The sequence below is a fragment of the Bos indicus genome, chromosome 2, assembly GCF_029378745.1.
Source record: "Bos indicus isolate NIAB-ARS_2022 breed Sahiwal x Tharparkar chromosome 2, NIAB-ARS_B.indTharparkar_mat_pri_1.0, whole genome shotgun sequence".
Taxonomy (NCBI): Eukaryota; Metazoa; Chordata; class Mammalia; order Artiodactyla; family Bovidae; genus Bos; species Bos indicus.
In genome coordinates, this window is record NC_091761.1 from 21029789 (window position 1) to 21051591 (window position 21803).

Below are 21803 nucleotides of genomic sequence, written 5' to 3' on the forward strand. Positions count from 1 at the left end.
CCACTTGTTTGAAGGTAATCTGTCTCTTCTCTCTGCCTGCTTTTCAGATCTTTTTGTCTTTGATGTTCCATAGTTTCTAAAGGAGGATTTATTTTTATTTAACTTATTTGGGATTCACTGAGCTTTCGTATCCAGACCACTGGACATGGAGTCTTCTGAGCCTCAGTTTTCACTTCAGTAAAATGATAATGGTGATAATTTCCATTTTAGTGCGTGATTGCAGAAAGATCACATTAGACAATTCATTTATATTTCCTTTAAGGCAGAATTTCCATTTTTTTGTTTCACTGGATTAGACATTTTCCCTGTTCAGACTTCCTTAGCAAGTTCTGTAACCAAATAGATATGGGAAGTGCTGGTTCCCGCATGTTCTCTTGGAGAATTGCAAAGCTCATCAACATTATGAAAGCCTTGGGAAGTCCTACACTATTCTCCACACTCATGTGTCCTCAGAAGAGCTTTGTTGTAAACATCTCACATTCCATGGAACACAATGTTGGGGAATGTGTGTCTGTGTTCAGTTGCTCAGTCATGTCTGACTCTGCTACCCTTTGGACTATAGCCCACCAGGCTTCTCTGTCCATGAGATTCTCCAGGCAAGAATACTGAAGTAGTTTGCCATTTCCTCCACCAGGGGATCTTCCTGACCCAGGGATTGAACCTGCATCTCCTGCATTGCAGGTGGATTCTTTACCGCTGAGCCACTGGGGAAGCTGTTTTAGGGAATACCTGTATATAAAATATCAAATGATATGTTTTATTTAATAATAAAGGAATATTTACCCCTTACAAATAGTCTAGGGTTTTTTTTTTTCAAAAGTTAAGCAAATAACAAGAAAAGGATTGATCACAAGGAAGCAGTGGCTCATAAGTGCCTTGTTCCAGGCTGCCAGAATCTACACCTGCTCCTGGGGTGGCTCCCCACCTTCTTTGTTGTGAGACTGTAATAGAGCCAGGCCATGAACAGCCTTTAGTGTGGCTGGTGCTTTGCTTGGTTACCAGCACTGCCCCTCCCAACCAGGCAACAGTTAGTGGTGGGGACTGTTAGTAGTTCTGTTCAGCCATTGGTCAGCACCACAGTGGGCCCCTCCCCCAAGTGAGCAGCTGCCAGAGAGTGACCGTTAATGGTCCTGCTCAGCCATTGGTCAGTAGCACAATAGGCCCCTCCCATAAGCAACCAATCGTCAGGGAATGACATTAGTGGGCCCAATCAGTCAACAGTCAGCAGAATGGTGGTCATCAGAGAGTGAGGTAAGAGGCAGATCCCAGCCTTCTCCCAGGGAGCTTTCCAGTTCACCCAGCCTGGCGTCAGCAGGTGATCTGGGGGGCCTAGGGAGCTGGCTGGGAGCTGTGTTTTGCAAGGCCCAAGAACCCTGGCCAAGGCCAACTCCTGGTCTTGAGGTGGCAGTGAACATATCCCCATCCTGCCTCTGTCACCTAATGGCAGCAGCAGTCTTCCTGGGTCGCAGTCTGTGGGACCTGGTGTCTCTCACCTGGGAGCCGTGGACACACCTGCCTCAGAGGGACCTGAGTTCAGTTCATTTCAGTCTCTCAGTCGTGTCCAACTCTTTGCGACCCAATGAATCGCACTACGCCAGGCCTTCCTGTCCATAACCAACTCCTGGAGTCTACCCAAACTCATGTGTGAGGGACCTGAACTCCCCAGTAAAAATGCAGGTTTGAGGCCCCATTCCATACCTACCGTAGACTTTCAGCTGCCTTCATTTCTTCACATGGTTACCATGCACATTCAAGCTTGAGTTTGCTATAGCAGTAGTTTTAGGTGTGATCACTAGAAATGGCTATTTGTAGCTCAAGTATCCTTGCCTGATATTTAATATAAGGAAATAAAATCCCTTCTCATACAAGCTTCAATGGCCTGTCAGTCACTACTCACTCTGTAGTTCTGAAATTTAGGGTTTGGTGGACAAAATTCCTTCTATGGCTTTTGGAACCTTGTCTGTCTGAGGTGAAAGTGTTGTGGTTCAGTCATGTCTGACTCTTTGTGACCCCATGGGCTGTATCCCAGTAGGCTCCTCAGTCCATGGAATTCTCCAGGTAAGAATACTGGAGTGGGTAGCCATTCCCTTCTCCAGGGGATCTTCCTGACTCAGGGATTGAACCCACTTCTCCTGCATTGCAGGCAGATTCTTTCCAATCTGAGTCACCAGCGTTTGAGATAACTGTTGAAATGGGCAAGAAGCAAACAAATATAATTATTAGAACTCATATCTCTAGATAACTGTCTTTATGGTTTTCATAGTGCTTTCAAAGCAAAAGCCACAGATGTATTATTCATTGGATCCTCCTTATGAATCTGTAAGATAAGCAGAATAAATATCAATATTCCCATTTTACACAAGTGGAAACAGACTCAGTTGGACTAAATGATTGGTTCAAATCCCTGAATGTAGTCAGTGGTGGAGCCTGTTTGAAATTTAAGGTGCCTTGCCTGCCCACCCTCCATTCTTTCTTTCCCACACACACTGAACTCGCCGCACCTCCTTTGTTCTCTCCCTTCCTTGCAGAGATTTCTACTGTCATTTGCAGATATCACCATCAACCTATTGGCATATCTATGCTGTTCTGTCCTGGCCATTGTACACATAGTCTACCAGCCTGACTGCTGATGAGCCCTTCCCAACCAGGTGTGCTCCTGTGACCGTTTATCGACAGAGAAGAGTGGTGGCAACTTGCAGGAATACTTTGCCTAATCAGGCTGTTTTGTGGACATTTCCTTCACTTTACCAACCTTCTTAACTCTTAATTTTGTAAAGCTAAAAATAGCATACACCAATCATTGTACCATCTGGAGGGAGGTGCACCTGTTTTCTTCCCCTCTCAGGACATGTGTACCTGCCTAGGAAAAGGGGGTGCATTCTGGACAGTTTGGCAGAATGGCGAGGGAAGATATTTGTATAATTTGAACCTGCAAATATTTTTAATTGCAATAATGAGAGAGTTGCTATTCTGATTACTCAGCACAAAGAGAACACTTGTCTAATTCTCCAGTTAATTTGATCCATGCAGATAGCTTATTTTCCAGAATCCATTTAGCACTAAATCTGAAGTGATGGTCCAAACTACAGAATTATCCATGTAACTATTTAATGAGCTTTTTACCTTCTGGAGCCTGTACACCCAGTCAGGAGAAAAATAAGCATTGTTCCCTTCTATTAGTCATATAACTTTTAAAAGTCTTTGTAGTGTTTTATCACCCTCCCCTGTTTGTTCACTCTGGGCTTTGAGTGCAGAAACAAGATAGATTCAGAGCACAGGGGGAGTGCATTTGTTCTATTTCCACAGAGTTTCATAGCATTATTATTAGGCTTTTTGCATGTTTATTCTTCAAAGGAACTGTTTTTTCCTTACTCAGCCATCGGCAAGAGGGCATTTCTTAGCTTCTCCTCTTTAAATCTCTGATCTGAAGGTCATCAAGGTGAACGATGATGTATTCCCTTCTGACTGTGAGTAAATGCAAGCAGTCCCGGCCCACCAGCTGCCTGCTAAAGTGATTTAGCTGCTGTGTACCTGCACCAGAGCTCAGAACACAAACGGGGCAACCACTGAACCTCAAATTAAGCCAGCAGCCACATTCCAGTTGCCATGCTGTGGCTGTGTCACCTGCTGCGGCATTTCAGCAGGATGCTGGTGAGCATGTGGGGCTACATTCTGTGCCGTCAGCCTCTGTGAGGTTCTCTTTGCCACGTCAAGTTTCTCATACAAGTCATGGTGATAGAAAACCATTGTTGGGATGCTGGAGTTGGTTTGGTGGGATCCTTACAAGAGACAGTGCTATTTGCCAGTCTTTATGCAGGAGAGGGAGGAAAACCAGGCCTTTCTTTGGTTGTCTTCATAGACATATTCCCGTAAAGCTTCTGAGGCTAATTGTGGTGAAAATGTGCCAGGTAGACCCCTTTCATGCCAACCATAATTAATAGTATTATAGTCTTCAAGGCCATAATGCTCATCAGTTATTAATTAGCAATTCATTTTGTTGAACAAATAACACTTATGATTGATGATAGAACTTGTAATTGGGCACTAGAAGTGGCCCTCCTGGGACTGACTTACCAGCAGATATTAACCACGACACAGTAATGAAAAACACAGAGGATCATCCAGGAAAATCCATGTTAAACAATTGTGACACAGCCAAGGTGTTCCTTCTCAACAGGAGAAAATCCCATCTTGAGTGTTGGGTGTGTATCCTGGGTCTGAGTGTGTTAATTGTTTCTAGTCACACAGCATCAGGGTTTTCCATTTCCTCTTAAGCTTGTAATCAGATGCCCTATTTTTTTCCCAAAAATCAAATTGTTCCTTGCTAGGCAATTCTATTGACTTTGAATTATTCTTGTGATAGGTCATTTTGAGGTATTATCATGACACGTCCAGTTAGACTTGAGGGAAAAAAGTGCTTTTCCAAAAAGGTAATGATATAAATTTTTATTTTAAATGATTTCTTAGATTGAAATCACTTTAGATTAACAGATTTTCCTGCCCAATTGATTTTCTGGCATCCATGTGGTGATCCAGCAGAGATAAAATGCGAGTTCTTAGTCCACGGCTGCGAGGACACGGAGAGCTTGGCAAATAGAACCGGCAAAGCTTCTTTCTCTCTCGCTCGGTTGGAGCAGGACAACTGGAGCCGGTCAGCTGCTGACCAGATGCTGCCTTCAATTAATATGCCAACCCTCAAAGACGTTTATCGCTCACTCTCAAACTCTCAAAAGCAGAGCAGCTGAGTAATAAAGGCAACTACTAAAACCATTTTTTTTTTTAGAGCATTTGTAATGGCTAAATTGCTTGAAATAAATTAGCAAAAAAAATAAACATAGTTTGTACAGTATCTGTAAAACAAATTCCTAGTCTTGGGAAAATAGACAAAGTGAGAGCTTGTATTTAACAAGCATATGCAATATGCTTCATTAAGACAGGGCTTTTTTTTTTTCTTCTAAATTTAAAAAGGGTTAATAAACTCCAAGATATCATTGCCAGTTAAACAGGTCCTGCACCATTTTAAGGGAAGTAAGAGGTTACAAAGGAGACAGTTAAAAAGAAACCAAGAGACTGTGTTGTAGTGCTAACAGGCAATTAACAAACTCATGGGTGTTAATTATCTTCATACTGTATCATGTTCAATTAGCTTAGTCTTTGCAACAAAGGCAACGATGAACAATTGCTTTGATAGGTGTACAGTACTTCATTTGTAGTTAATCGGTTTAAGCCCTCTGGTTGCTAGGTTACCTTGGTCTCCAGAGGTAAAAAGCTGTACAGATGCACTATGTTTAAATGACTACAGAGAACTGTTTAAACTCAAACCATGTATAACTCTTTATTGATTTTTCACAGAAGATCTCAGCTCTGATGATAAGGTTTTGATATATTTTCCTGCTACAGCCAGTTCCTTGGAGTATTGCAGAAAAAAAATCTGTCAATATGCTTCTATTATGATCTCTTGATCTGTGCCTATAAAAACCTTTAGCCACAGCCCTTATTATAAATAATGGAAGAAGCAATATCTGATTTTTTTTTTCCACACTGTACTACATGAAGATTTTTTTTCTGTCATTGCCTTTGGATCCAAATTACAGGACTTCTTTCTGTACCCATGCTCTTAAATAATAAAGAAGAATTTCTAGCTCTAATTAATTTGATTGACTCTCGGCAGGATGGGATCAGCTGTAGCATCATGAACTTTAACAATAACTACCAACTGATGGGCAGTTCACATCAATAAGACCATCACTAGCCTCTCTCTCACCTGTCACCAGGCGGGGAGTGAGCAATAACCAGCCCCCCACAGATGCTCCCCGCTTAGCGCTTTCTGCCCTATTAGCAATTTATAATGGTGATCAAGAAACAGTCAGCAGCAAATCAAGACAACTGTCTGGCTGCCTGTTTAATTGGCCTTGTTTGCGTTTTGATAAATGGCTTGTGACTACTATAGGCCCCTGTATTTTGACTTTTAATAGGCCACAGTGATTAGACTACCAACAGATACTAGGTCAAAACCAAGGAAAGGTGCAAAAAATGTTAATTAATATCAATAATAGGCAATTATTAGTTAGACAGAAGGACCTACTAGCTGCGTGCTCTAACGGCTCAGAGCTAACTGGAAGAGGAGTGTGCCAAATTAGCATAACTGTGTATGCAGACTGCATGGTGGGTCCTAGCAAACATCTGTTATGTTAGTAATTCAAATAGAATTCCTGCCTTTGGAGTGAGATTCGCAGAGTCAGCAATCCCTGCTGGCCATTTCAAGGCACTAACAATACCCTAGTGACTGGTGTCCTTCCAAATGGGCTGTGTTTCAGGCTAAGAATTAAATTGCACCTTTTCTTTGGAGTTGTGCTCTTGAGCTTAAGGGGGTTACTGTCTTCTGGCCAGGAGAGGGTGGAGGAGAATGGGTTTGTATGGAATCCACACTTACCTTAGAGGGAAGTGTAATGTGGGCCCAGCAGACTCAGGGAGGGACACAGCCATTTACGTTTGCTATTTCATAATTAGCACTGAAATATGGCTGTGTTCAATACATCAGATGAAACACTGTATCATTCTCACAGCATGATTTTATCCTTTTCTTGAAGTGTGTGTTCGGGCTTGTGCAATGATGAAAGACTGACAGTATGTTTTGAAGCATAAAGAGAAGTAAGATGGAGTAGGGGTTAAGACAATGCAATGATTGGAATTGTAACTGTTATTCCCTACACTTGTTGTTGACATTAAGGTCACCATGGGCAAAATCCTCATGATAGTCAAAGAATGTTAGAATTGGAAAGGAATTGGAGCTATCTTAAGTCCAAATTGAGAAATGGAGATCCAGAGAGGTCAAGGGACTCTTTATGGTCACTCAGCTGGTTTGGGGCATGCCTGGAAGGAGACACAGGTCTCCTAACTTCCCTCCCAGTGCCCTTCGCCTGACCTTGCTGTCTACCTAGGAGGCTGTGGGTTTCTATCTGTGATTTAGTGTTTGGTAGGTATCTTCAAAATGCACATTTGAAATGTAAATGTGGAATATGTGCAAAAAGTGTTCCTACTGTATAAATACATGATATTTATGAAATGGCATGTTATCAAACATACTTTATTTTTAGGATTAGAAAAAAACTTGGTTATAAAATTATAAAATCTACAGCCACCTCTTGATGTTTCACATTTTAATGTCAAGCACAGTTTTTTTTGTTTTTTTTTTTTTGAGAAGGGTACCTTATAATTGCGGTATCCCCTGTTTTATTTTGAGCTTGTTTTCTTACATATCTTGCTTGAACCAAACCAGGCAAGGATATGTGTGTGTTGCCTTTTTCCTTCCTCACCAGAGTACTGACATTTAAGACCTATTTGACTAAACATTTTCAAGATCTTAAAAAAAAAAAGGAAAAGTGTGTGTAGGGGCACAGACTCTACCTCGTCAAAGATTGAAATTGAATTGTGGATTATAAACAACTGCAGTTTTCTCTCTTCTCTCTCTACCCTCCCCTAACCCTAACTCAGCCCCTCACAACCCACCCCCAATACCAAGGATATCTCTTCAGACTGCATCTTTTCCCTGAATGCACTGAGCCATTAATCCTTTTTAGTACCAAAGTGTCAGAGAAAAATGGACTTACTTTTTCATCTTTATTCCTGCAAAAATACTTTGAAAATCATCTGGTTTTGCATCTATGAGGAAAGTATTATGTAAGCTTAAAAATAACATTTTCAAATAATTCATTTCTGGGAATAGAATCTTTTGAAATGATGGAAATATGACACTTTAGTTTCTCATTTTTTACACGCTTAACAAAAAATTTGTTGAGTCCTGGGCCAGGATATAAAAGAATCACAAAAATAACTATCAGAATAGTATATTTATGAATTATTTATCTCTTACCATATGGATCTCTTTACTAAACATTTTCTGTGTGTCAGCCACTTAATTCTCATAACAAATCCCATGAAGTAGGGTTCATAAAATGAACCCCATTTTATGAATGAAGAAACTGAGGCTTAGCAAGTTTCTATTTAACTTAAGTTTAAATGTGTGACACTTTGTAATATAAATTATTTTCCTATTTTGAGGATTTTAAGAATTTCTTCAATTCTTTTGTATTGAAAATATAGTAGATACTATGTTTTAAATAAAGTTTAAGAAGCAACAAGAAAATGGTTCATGTCGTAGCATCTTTTTCAGGTAGAGTGTATATTATACATAAATGTTACTGTGATATTTTAAACTTTAATATTCCTGGAATGAAAGGAAATTCAATTTATTTTCTTTTAATTATTAGAGATTTGTTTCTTTTATTCCTGTAAACTCACTGCATTGTGGTATACTTGTCCCTTAAACTCCAGCAAATCTCACATGTTACTGATTAGAAGAAGTATGAGTATTTTATCTGTCACAAATTAATGATGGAATGCTAAACTAAACTAGGATGAAATGCTTTCCAATACTTTCTTCTGGGTTATCAATAGCATTCATGATATAGCATTTCTTTTAAAAGTGCCCCACTGTTCACTCTGGGATTTTCTTCCATTGTCAATAACATTCATTCCACAATTTTTGATGCTGGCGCTTTTAATGTTCTCACATGAGCAGAACATGACAACTCTGCCAGGACTGTGGTCTTGCTGATAGTGGCCACACTATCAGCCAATGCAGATGTGTTATACTGCATATGTTATACTGTTATACTGCATATAACACATCTGCATCTGGATTTCACAGGTGTTAAAATGTGCAAAAAGGAATGTGCATCTTAGAATCTATCAGATGTGTTAGTACACCCATCATAGTTAGCTATCAAGTATCTGTAGAGTTATATAACTTTCAGATAAGTAAATCTAGTAATTAATTCCAGTCTCTCAAAAAGACATGTGATCACAAGTGTTTTTCTCATAGCATTTGTAGATAAACTCTTGGTGGTGTGTTGACTAAACTATGAATGTGGTGAGAAATTCGGAAACTTCTCTTAAAAAGAGCTGGATACAGAGACTTGTACATTGAGTATTTAAGGTTTCTTTTATGTATTTTTTACTAAGGTTCATCTGTGCAGTTTTTAAAATTAATTTATCTTTGACTGTGCTGAGTCTTCATTGTTTTGCTCAGGCTTTTTCTAGTTGCAGTGAGCAGGGGCTACTCTTGTGGTACCTGGGCTTCTCATTGTGGTGGCTTCTCGTGGCGGAGCACAGGCTCTAGGCATGTGTTCTTCAGGAGTTGTAGCAGGAGTGCTCAGTAATTATAACATGTAGGCTCTAGGGCACAAGGCTTCAGTAGTTGCGGCTCTCAGGCTCAGTGGTTGTGGTGCACGGGTTTAGTTGCTCAGATACATGTGGAATCTTCCTGGACCGGGGATTGAACCAGTGTCCCCTGCACTGGCAGGTGGCTTCTTGTCCACTGTGACCCCATGGAAGTCCCATATGTGCAGTTTTTAAGAACCTGATTCCACATGTGGCCAATTATGCCTTTAGTGTTTTAGTTGTACCAAGAGTACCACTATGGCCTATAAATGGAAGGTCTGTCTCTACCTTGCTGGAGCCAGGACCAACTGGAAAAATACCTTTAAGAGGTCTGGAAAGCTGAAGTGTTTGACCTAAGTGGTTGTCAGAGTGTCTGTCTACAAGAGAGAAAGCCCTAACTCTGATGTGTGCATCAGTGTCTGCTTTTGGTGATGTGTTGAAATTCACAGAATCTCTCATGCCAGAAGAATTTCCTGCATTCTATTCTGTACAGGGCCTAGACCACTGTATCTGTTTTCTTTTTTTCCTCTTTGGCAAATATTAGTCCTTGGGTAGATACTGACACTTATTTAGCCTATTTCTATTCATGCCTGACATAGCTGTGACTTGTAATGAGGGGCTAGATGTCTTCCTCTTGGGTAGTTATATATTAGTCAAGAGCTGTGATTTTACAGTCATGCAGGCCTGTGTTCCAGTCCCAGTTCAGCCACTCAGTAGCCTCAGGGTCCTGGGCTTCAGTTTTCTCATCAATTAAATGGGCTATATGATAACTACTCCATGTAGGTATCTAAGAAAACGTGTATGACATACTTTAATTAATTCCTGGTTGTAGTAAATGCAAAATGATGGCACTTGTTGTCATCATTATTGCTACCATTAATAGACTCTGTCACGCGGCTGGACCATCAGAGACCAGAGCATCTCCAGAACTCTTCTTGATAAATACTTTCAGGAGCCATTTCTTCCTGATCAGATGAGAACTCCCAATCCCTTCCCTTCATTTGGAGTCTGACTGTCCAAAGAGGCACCTATCTTCTGCCCCTCCCCTGACATTGCACCTGATTTGATTAGTTATATACTGATCTATTATAGGTCTATTGTCTTGGATGTGTCCTTTTAAACACAAAATGGTTAGATGAGCATTAGAAGGAAGCTGACTTTCTTCTAAGTTGACTTAGAGCAAGTCACGTTTCTGTCACTAGCCAGGTGACCACTCTTACCAGTAAAATCCTTCTCTGTGGTGCTACCTCAGGAGTCAAACATTTATTCTAGCTACCATTTACTGAGCACCTGTGCAGTGCCATCCAGATGTCAGTGACATTCCATGCTTCATCTCTAATCCTTGTGATAACCTTGCAAAGCAGTTATTATTCTCCTCATTTTAGAAATTGGGACAGTAAAGCTTAATAATCTTAACTGTATTCTTAGTGCTTGAATGATTTGGGGCAACTTCTTAAACCATTTTAAATTGCAGGCTTCTCATATGTCCATTAGAGGCGCTATCAACTTCTGCCTCATAGGCTATGGAGATGACGTATGTAGGGCTTATGACACAGTCCCGCATGCAGTGGGCACTCCAGGAGTGCTTGGTGATATGTCTTGTCAAGAGCCACATAGCTAGAAGGATGAGCCAGGTTTTAGTCTGGGTCTGTCTGGGTCTTTCAAGGTATGTGAGAAAGTACTTGTGACACAAGTGCATGTGAAGACCTTTTCCCTGGTGTGATCCTGGAAGAGGGAGCAGCTGCCTTACTCTCCCTCTTCCTCTTGGGGGTTCCTCTTTTCTTCTCCCTTTTGGTCTGTCATCTGCTCCTCCATTCTGGCTGCATGGGAGGATCACAGGTACTGGAGAAAATATTCCTTCTCTTAAAGGCCACTGGGATATCCTCTTTCAACATAAACACATAACATAAAATTTACAATCAGTAAAAAAAAAAAAATTTACAATCAGTGATGTTTAGTACATTCATAATATTGTACAACCATCACCACTATCTAGTTCCAAAATGTTTTAATCATCCCCAAAGGAAATCCTTTACCCAGTGAACGGTTACTCCCCATCCTCCTGCTCCAGTCCCCCTGGCAACTACTAACCTGATTTCTGTCCCTATGAATTTGCCTGTTCTAAATATTTCCTATAAATGGAATAAGACCATATGTGGCATTGTGTGCCTGGCTTTTTCCACTTAGCATAACAAGGCTTATCTGTATTCTTCCCTTCTGTATACCAGCTCCAGGCAGACAGTGAAGAAAAATTTCCCACTGTTTATTTTCAGTAAGTCCTCTTGTACATTGACTACCATGGCGGCCAATCAGCTTCATTGTGACAAAGCTGGCTATTTCTATGGATTCTTCCTGCATTGCCCATCAATCTGTGAGCCTGCCAATCATGGCAGAATCTGCTTCTGTCACAATGGTTTATGGTCTTTGCTTCTACAGTTTGTCTTTTTCTTCTAGTAGTAGATTCCTGTTCCTTTAAGAAGGATGATGAGATTCAAGATGTTTCACGCAAGGCAGAGCCCTATCCTGGCCCCACTCATGATCTCTATAGGAGCCCAGGCCAGCCCACATACCACTAAATAATTTCATCTGGAAACGAAGAACTTAGGAATTTAGATGAGTTACCTGAGAGAAGAAAATAACATAATTTACAGGGCTTCTGAGTCTAAAATGTTACTTGATAGAAAGATCTTTCACATAAGGAGTAATGAATACTGGATTGTCACATATCACAAAGTATTGGTTTGGCCAGAAGTTTGAACTTTTTGGCCAACTCAGTACATAAAATTAAGAGTTAAATGGGGGTTACACAGAATGGGTTGGTGATTGGAATGGAAGTCTCTGGTTCCTATACTAATTTGTATTTCTCATTGAAGATGTTTATATTAGAATTTTGGTTTTATTAAACAATAGCAGTAAAAACTCAATATACTGAAAAAGCAAGAGGAGTTTAGGTTGTGGGCAATTCCAGAAGGCAGGACTGGATCGTCTCCTGAGGTCACCTCCAGTCTCGTAATTCTGTGTGTCTGAGTCATCTTGTAATTTCTTGGGGGTTTGTGGGAGAAGAAAGAGGAGATCCCACCTGACAGGAGTCAGGGTCACCTGTCATCTCTCTACTCATCTGGCTGATGCGTACTTAGCATAGTGAATTTCTGTTTGGAAATTGATTTACAGTAATTGCAAGTGGCAGAGAAAGCTTGTTTCAAGGCAGGATTTGAAGTGGGAAAGAAAGGACCTTGTCCAAAGCTTTTTCCAAGGCAGGTCATGCTGAGTGAAGGTTCCTTGTTGGAAGAGAAAGGAATTCCCCACAGACCCTATCTTCTCACCCCAGCTGACAGCTCTATTGCGGGTATGGTACCTCCCTGGCTGTCAGTCATTTGAAGGGAACCTCTGACTCTAAGACCTCTCTAGGTTATTAAAGGGGATGGCATACATGTGTCAGGCTGATGACCGTGTACATGACAGAGAAACTATCACAGAGCAAAGATGAAAGAAGCTGAGCACCTGCTTCCCTGAAGTGGCCACCAAGTTATGCCTGAAGTCAGTGTTCCATTTTAGAGGGCATACTGCCTGAGGGCCATGCACTGTGTGTGTGTGTGTGTGTGTGTGTGTGTGTGTGTGCATAGAAAGGTGGGGTAGGAGGGAATATCTTAATAGGATTTTCAGTTTTTCTTGTTTATTTCACATACAAAAGTTCTGAATGAACATCTCCATTCATGTGCTTGATGTTACTATTGAATAACTGGGTAGAAGGATTTGACATTTGGAGCCCCAAAGTTACTTGTCTCTTCTGCCTATAAAACCACAGCAGGTGGTGAGCTCTTCACTAGTGAGCACTAAAAATGCCCAAATAACACTGCAGGATTATTGCTCATCTGTATTTTGTAAATAGACATACATGTTTCTGCATGTAGTATACACATTTTAATCTCACCTATTGTCTAAATATGAAAATGAATTTGAAATAAATCCATTAGGAATATGTGCTTAACAGCACATTTAAATAATCATCAGTTGGTACAATGATTTATTCTCATTTTGGTCTTCAAAGCAGAAGAATTCAATCCTTCTGAATTTCTCATCCAGGACTCATAAGTTTGAGAGAGAGAATTTTTTGTTTGTACTGTAATCTTCTCCAGCTGTAGCTTATTCTGAAATTGGATCTGTTCCAGGGTGTAAATACTTGTTAATGAGTTTCCAAAGTCAAAATAATTAGTGATGCTTAGGCATCTTTTATAATGGGCCTAGAATAGATTTTTTAAAGCAGTCTGCAGTAGATTTTTCATATGGGTGTACAGGTATAGAGTTCTGGTGGACAAGCTCATTTAATAATTAGGGATTCAAAGTAGATGTTTAGATATGATTACATTGATGGGTTATTCTTCAAATTTAACAGAATGAATGTTTTAAACCTCATGACTAACCTGTGACTTTGAACTGCATTGAACTTACTGACATAATGTGCTGAAAGTGGATCATGGAATCCCTCAGGATTCTGTGGAAAACATGATCTTCCTTCTCGGAAGCTTCCATATCAAGGGGCGGTCTTTTCTGGGAAGTTTCAGATTTACACACTTTGAAGAACTAGGACTCAAATTTGGGTTTCATTTTGAGATCTGTTCTAGAACTGGTAGAGCTCAAGGTCTAAGGGATATAATATTTGTCTTGGAAAGATGCATAAAGAGGTGTGATTCTTTAAAAAACTCAAGTATTTCTTTTTTTTTTTTTTAATGCTGCAGATAATTTCTAATGCCTATCAAAATAATTGTTAGAGAATTTCTGGTTAAACTTTGCTAAAAGAAAATGTGTACACAGATAAATTAAGAATATGTCATCCAATTACACTGAAAACTTCTATCAATAGCTAGCTTGGGGACAACTCTTATTAAGTTAGATATATTAATCCAGTAAGTGGGAGAATTCTTTCTGTTTGTCCTCTGATGCATTTGACTTTGAGATCCCTGGTACCAAACATCTATGAGGTATCAGTGGGGGTTTGGTCAGAGAAGCTGACTCACTGTGAGTGATATTTTTCAATGCTGCTTATCAAGAAGTCAAATACACATTTCTTGATAAGTGATATTGAAAAATAAATCAAATATAAAGCTAAATCAACTTACATAAGCCATCTAGGAGTTTATTTTGGTTGGATTATATAGATCTCTTCATCCATCCTCACAGTTTTGTCAGATCTAACTTCTATAGTGAATTCCTTTTTCCATATCACTCACAGTGTTATTTCTAGAAAGTGTTTTAAGTCTTCATAGAACTGGTCAACCTCAGCTGCTTTAGTATCAGTGGTTGGGGCATAGACTTGGATTACTGTATTGTTGAATGGTTTGCTTTGGAAATAAACCAAGATCATTCTGTTGTTTTTGAGGCTGTACCCAAGTGCTGCATTTTACACTCTTTTGTTGACTATGAGGGTTACTTCATTTCTTCTGAAGGATGCCTGCCCACAATAGTAGGTATAATGGTCCTCTGAGTTAAATTAGCCCATTCCCATCCATTTTAGTCCACTGATTCTGAAGATGTTGATGTTCACTGTTACTGTCTCTTGTTTGACCACATTCAATTTACCTTGATTCATGGACCTAACATTCTAGGTTCCTATGCAATATTGTTCTTTACAGCATCAGACTTTACTTTCATCACCAGACACATCTTCAACTGAGGATTTCTACTTTGTCATTTCTCATTTCTACCTTGACCCAGCTGCCTCATTCTTTCTGGAGCTATTAGTAATTGCTCTCTGTTCTTCCCCAGTAACATATTGGATACCTTCCGACCTGTGGGGCTCATCTTCTGTTGTCATATTTTTTGCCTTTTCATACTGTCCATAGGGCTCTCTAGGCAAGAATACTGGAGTGGGCTGCCATTTCCTCCTCTGGTGGGCCACATTTTGTCAGAACTCTTCACTATGACCTGTCCATCTTAGGTAACCCTGCATGGCATGACTCATAGCTTCACTAAGTTATTCAAGCCCCTTTTCCATGACAAGGCTGTGATCCATAAAAGGGATATTTGGTATATAAACACCATATTTGTCTAAAGAAGAGCTTCTTTCTGAAACAATGAAGCAGTAAAACCAAAAGCTGTTTTATAATATTGCTATTCTCCCTAATATGAATCTTATCTTTAATTTGGCTTTTAACTAGATAACCAGGACTATCTGATATAATTCACTAAAATACATTAACCATTTACTATGGCAAGATGCTGGGTTGGTGGTTAGATCATGATTACAATATATCCTTACATTCTCTAAGTTATTTTTGTGTTTTCTAAGCTATGTTTGTTTTTTCCTTCTATGATTAGGTTAGATTTATTTGTTCAGTTGAAGTACAATAAATATTTATTAATTGTGAACACTCTGGTAATTAGACCTGCCCAAACTAACTGGTGGGTGCTACAGTGGTTTTGTCCTGGGTCACTTAGATAAGGAGGAATTTCCCAGAATTCCCTTCACTGTATGGTTCTGGGTCAGGGTTGGTCACCAAAGAAATTTACCTGAGCTTTGGGAGATCAAAGGGAAGCTGCTGCTGCTAAGTCGCTTCAGTCGTGTCTGACTCTGTGCAACCCTATAGACGGCAGCTCACCAGGCTCCCCCGTCCCTGGGATTCTCCAAGGCAAGAACACTGGAGTCGGTTGCCATTTCCTTCTCCAATGCTTGGAAGTGAAAAGTGAAAGGGAAGTCACTCAGTCGTGTCCTACTCCCAGTGACCCCAGAGACTGCAGCCTACCCGGCTCCTCTGTCCATGGGATTTTCCAGGCAAGAGTACTGGAGTGGTGTGCCATTGCCTTCTCCAAATACTGGAATACGTTCTTAAATAAGTGTGATTATGTTATACATCATTTTAATGTGCATTTTTTGCTTTGTTTTTTGCTAATGACTTATTACTTGCTGTTTACTTTATATTTATTTTATATTATAGAAATGATGTTAGAAAGCAAATTTGAATGATTTTTTTGAGTTCAAAATAGGTTGTAGAGCAGCAGAGACAACTTGCAACATCAACAACACATTTGGCCAGGAACTGCTAATAAACATTCAGTGCAGTGGTGGTTCAAGAAGTTTTGCAGAGGAGACAGGAGCCTTGAAGATGAGAAGCATAGTGGCCAGCCATCAGAAGTTGACAACAACCAACTGAGAGCCATCATCGAAGCTGATCCTCTTCCAGTTACATGAGAAGTTGCCTAAGAACTCAATGTTGACCGTTCTAAAGTTGCTCAGCTTTTGAAGCAAATGGGAAATGTGAAAAATAAGTGGGTACATCATGAGCTGACCATAAATCAAAAAAATCGTTGTTTTGAAGTGTTGTCTTCTCTTATTCTACTCAACAACAATAAACCATTTCTCGATCAGATCATGATGTGTGATGAAAAGTGGATTTTATAAACAACCAGTGATGACCAGCTCAGTGGCTGGACTAAAAAGAAGCTCCAAAGCTCCCAAAGCCAAACTTGTACCAAGAACAGGTCATGATCACTGTTTGGTGGTCTGCTGCCAGTCTGATCCACTACAACTTTGTGAATCCCGGCAAAACCATTACATCTGAGAAGTATGCTCAGCAAATTGATGAGATGTACTGAAAACTGCAATGCCTGAAGCTGATACTGATCAACAGAATGGGCCCAGTTCTTTTCCACGACAATGCCCCACTTCTCCTCGCATAACCAATGGTTCAATCATTGAATGAATTGGACTTTGAAGTTTTGCCTTGTCCGCCATATTCACGTGACCTCTCACCAATCAACTACCACTTCTTCAAGCATCTGGACAACTTTTTGCAGGGAAAACGCTCCCACAACCAGCAGGATGCAGAAAATGCCTTCCAAGAGTTCATTGAATTCTGAAGTATGGATTTTTACACTACAAACTTATTTGTAAACACATTTATTTCTTGTTGGCAAAAATGTGTTGATTGTAATGGTTCCTATTTTGATTAATAAAGATGTGTTTGAGCCTGGTTATAATGATTTAAAATTCGCTGTCTGAAACCACAATTATTTTGTACCAAGTTAATATTTTCTGGCTCTCCTGATTGGCGTTAAGACTGAACTTCAGCTCATCTAAGTCCTGGGACTAGCAGTGAAGAGTATCAGCTTCACCGAGGTTGGAGGTGATGGGAGACTGTTGGAGGTTCCAGTTTGTCCTCACAGGTGCCAGTTTGCCTCTTTTCTCTCCTGCTCCATGCCCAAGTTTTTCCCCTGACTGTTGGCCCTGCTGACCTAAGATAGTTGGTTTCAGGTCCACTACCAGATTTCTGTAATTTCTTTACCAACTCCAATTGCATAACAAACCTTTACTTCATGTTACTCATAGTGGTCTTGCTTCCTTGATCAGACTCACAGATACAGATGCATTGTATCAGAGATGTAAAAATCACATGTTCCAGTGGCCACATGAATAACATAAATGAGTGCAGCAGGTCTGCTGTCAGAAAGTTTATGCAGCCTTCTTCATCTGTTTTTCTTTTTCCCACTTTTGGTAGAGATGTGAAATCAACAAAATATGCCTCTAGAGTAAGAAAAACAGCAGCAGAGGCATGTTGATAAGTTATGTGTGACTCTTGCCTTAGTACCAAGGAGGCAATGGGGAGAGTGGGCACTACCAAACAGGGAAGGGTGGACCTCAGGTAGAGAGCATCTCTGCTTCTGTGCTTCAACAGAAACCCCAAGTGGATTTTTTAAAAAGCATTTAATTATTTATTTTTGGCTGAGTCAGAGTCTTAGTTGCAGCACATGAGCTTAGTTGCCCCGCTGCATGTGGGATCCCATTTCCTCAACCAGAGGTCACATCCAGATCCCCTGCACTGGAAGGCAGACCCTTAATCACTGGACCACCAGGGAATTCCCCTCCAAGCAGAATTTTAATGTGCATTCCTCTGATTTTAATGTGTTAACTAACTACACACACACACACACACACACACTCTCACATACACATAAAATCATGAAGGCAGTCCATGGGGCAAATATAAACATGTAGGTTATATTTGGTATGAGCCTCCACTCTGACTGGGAAGATGGTTGGCTAAGACCTTGGGATGAAGACAGAGAATAAAAAAAGCAAGAAGATTGTTGGAGAAGAGAATGGTAGAGGGAGGTAGGGTGGGGTGACCCCCAGACTCTTATGGGGTGGATAATATAGATGGATAAACACAACCCCATAGGAAAAACAGTGAATTCTTTTGCTCTGTATACATGTGTGTATAATAGAGAAAGAGAGGGAGCTGCTGCTGCTGCTAAGTTGCTTCAGTGGTGTCGACTCTATTCGACACCATAGATGGCAGTCCACCAGGCTCCCCTGCCCCTGGGATTCTCCAGGCAAGAACAATGGAGTGGGTTGCCATTTCCTTCTCCAATGCATGAAAGTGAAAAGTGAAAGTGAAGTCGCTCAGTCATGTCCGACTCTTAGCGACCCCATGGACTGCAGCCTACCAGGCTGCTCCAGCCATGGGATTTTCCAGGCAAGAGTACTGGAGTGGGATGCCATTGCCTTCTCCGAAGAGAGGGAGAGAAATCATCTAATAAGAACTACCACTTTCATGGTAATTTGCATTATACACAGGGATTTCACATATGCTATTTCATTTATTCTCATTTACTATCTTATCTGCTATATTGGGTGTGAGTGGGATGAAAGATAAATTACTCTTGGTTCCTGCCCTTGAGGGTTGCAGTCCATGGGGCAGTCTGATATGTTCACATCCAGCTATAGAACAAGAATGAATGTGATTCAGTGTCTTGGTGGGAGAAGGATTTTGACAAATGGAAATGGGGAGTGAGAAGAATGCTGGGTGACACAAAAAGTCTGAGCAGAGGAACCAAGGAGAATTTGGAGAAGTCAACAATAAAAGCTGCTATGAAGAACACATCAATAGCAAATATTCTATTAAAACATTTGAAATTCATTTGTGAATTCCTGAAACTGGGGAGGGGGAATCTTTAATCTGCCTTAATTAATGGTCAAAATGTTAGTCAGTGGCCTACATTCAAACAACCTAAGTTTGAGAGAAAGGTAAGTTAAACAATATCCGTTGTCTTTGGTAAGTGAAGGAGGACAATACTGAGCCTGGGATTCAAGATACAGAAATGACAGCCAGATTTGTCTAGAGGGAGGAAGAAGAGCTGTTAGTTTGCTGATGTCCTACCAAAGTCCAGGCAGCAGATAGGAGCATACTGACAGCAAAGGCTGTCTATTGCCAGAGAGGAAAGCAAATATATTTTAAAGGTTTTATAATAAGTTATTAAGTATGCTCTATTTAGATAATCCAGAAAAATCTGAATTCAATCTGACTGGTCTCCTTTCTGTGTAAAACTCTTCATGATGTATTAAAGTTCAGGCTCTTCTCTGGCATGACATCAGGTCCCTTTATGCCCTGGCTTCTGCTTCCTTCACCAGCCTAGTATTTTTCCCTGCCCTCACCCCAGTCTCCTGAGGTATGGATACAATTTTCTTGCCATGAGGCACTACTTGCAGTCCTCTTGATGTCTCACAGCTCTATGCCTTTGCACATTCTAGTGCTTTTTCTCTGGCATGTCCATAGTTTGGATTATCCTTCAAAACATCTCAAAGTGTCCCATGGTCCCCCCACTCCCCAATAAACCTTTCTTTGCTGACTGTACTCTATATATTTGAATTTTTGCATTTATTGTACAGTGATATAATTGTGTACATGTATGTTATTCCATGTGCACTATTATATGTGCTGACACACTCATGCATCACCTCTTTACTGAGTGGCTTTTCTGCGTAAGACACTGTACAATGTTCTGTGGATGCAGCAGTAAATAGCATAGATCACGTTTCTGGACTCATGAAGCTTCAGTTAAAAATGTATGTTGAGGTGAAATGAATTCACAGGACGTTTGAATTTTAGGTTCAAATTGTATGCATTGGCAAAAGATTCACTTTCCTGAAGTATAATTTCAATCTATTTTAAGTGTTCTGTCGCTAAGTTGTGTCTGACTCTTTGCGACCCCATGGACTGCAGCACGCCAGGCTTCCCTGTCCTCACCATCTCCTGGAGTTTGCGCATACTCATGTCCATTGAGTCAGTGATGCCATCCAACCATCTCATCCTATGTTATCCTCTTCTCCTGTCTTCCAAGGGTACTGTTGGTACACTCCTACTATTGTTGAGTTCCTGATTAATGCACTCAACGAGTTTATTCCTGCCACGTTCTCTCCATAGTGATGCTTGGACTTTCAGGAGCTCTGTGGTTTTATAGATCTTGACTATATTGGGGTTGGCTCTCTACAAAGGTTTAGATTGTCTTTGGAAGCAGGATCTATTTCCAGCCTTGGGTACAGGGGTTCTGCTTTCCTAATTCTTACCTGCCTATTTAGGATGTGCCATTCAACCCTCTAGCTTCTGCAATGAATCTAGATTATTTTATGATCTTACAGATGTCTAGCATGAGTTCTAGGGCCACAGTTTTTTTCCCCAGACCATCCTGAAATCTGTTTGTTCCATTCCTGATGCTTCTTTCAGCCACTAGTCATTTACTTTATGATTCATTCTGGAGGAAGGAGGCAGCTGTTCTCAGATTTTGCTTCCTGCAAAGTCCTACATAGTGCCAGTTCTGTCTGTGTTTGGCAATGTGGAGTAGGCCACTTCTTATATTTAGTGCTAATGTTGGTATTGACACATATATTTCTTCTTTTTAAAAACAATACTACCTGCTTGGCCACATTCTAGAGTAGTAGTTTTTTCAAACAGCAGGTCATAAAAAGGACCATGAAATACATTTAATATCATAACCAGCGCTAGAAAATATGAATTGAATGAAATAGGAAACCTCAGAATATATCATGTGAAGCGAGGGTAAGTTTTGTAAAACTTGTCGTACATAAATGCCTGTGTGTGTACTGGGTTGTGATCTATCTCTTTGTATGGGAGACAAAGTTTGGTAAACATGGTTCTGGAACAATCTATTTACATTTTTTTCCTCCTTCTTGCAGTTTTAACTCTTTAACAGGTGTTTTCTGGATATAAATTTACATTGTTTTAGTTGGCTGTCCACATTTATTAAACTACATAATTTTGCCACTTTTCTTTCCATTGTTCATTTACCTTTAAACTTGAATTTTTTTAGCTTTTGAAGACTGCACTTATTGGAGTACATTTATTTTGATAAGACATTTAAAATTACACTCATAACATTCTGGCAGTTCCCTCCTACTCTTCAGAAAGTTCTAGTTTTTCAGATTAAACTTTAGAGGAAGATCTAGGCAAACATTAGCTAAAAACAAAATCAGGAGCAAAAACCAATTCTTTACTCAGCTTAATAGCTTCAATTAATAATCAAATTATTTTACACCACATCCAAAATTATGCAGCAGACCATGTTATTTAGTTACTAATGATTAAAATATTTATTCAAAAAGGATTCACATATGCATACTTTTGACTCCAGATTAACTTGAATTAAATGCTTTGATGCTCTTTCAAATAAATGATAACTCCAAAAGGACAAGCTATCCTAAAACAAACATTTTATTTTTTTTATTTTTTTTTTTTATGAGACATAATTCAGAAATTTATTTGAAGCTTTTTCAGTTAAGAGGAAAGGGG

The 21803-nt window shown here is 40.0% G+C and overlaps 1 long non-coding RNA gene across 3 annotated transcripts; it reads left to right on the forward strand.

Annotated features, from left to right (window-relative positions):
• Positions 1-1156: 1156 nt before the first annotated feature.
• LOC139187137 (uncharacterized) lies at positions 1157-16138 on the forward strand. Of its 3 annotated transcripts, none has more exons than XR_011570775.1 (3): positions 1157-1315; positions 4364-4430; positions 4537-16138. It is a non-coding gene; the product is annotated as an uncharacterized lncRNA (long non-coding RNA). The 3 variants fall into 3 exon arrangements; XR_011570776.1 differs by having other exon boundaries at positions 1205-1251; XR_011570778.1 differs by lacking the exon at positions 1157-1315 and adding an exon at positions 1346-3651.
• The last annotated feature ends 5665 nt before the right edge of the window (positions 16139-21803 follow it).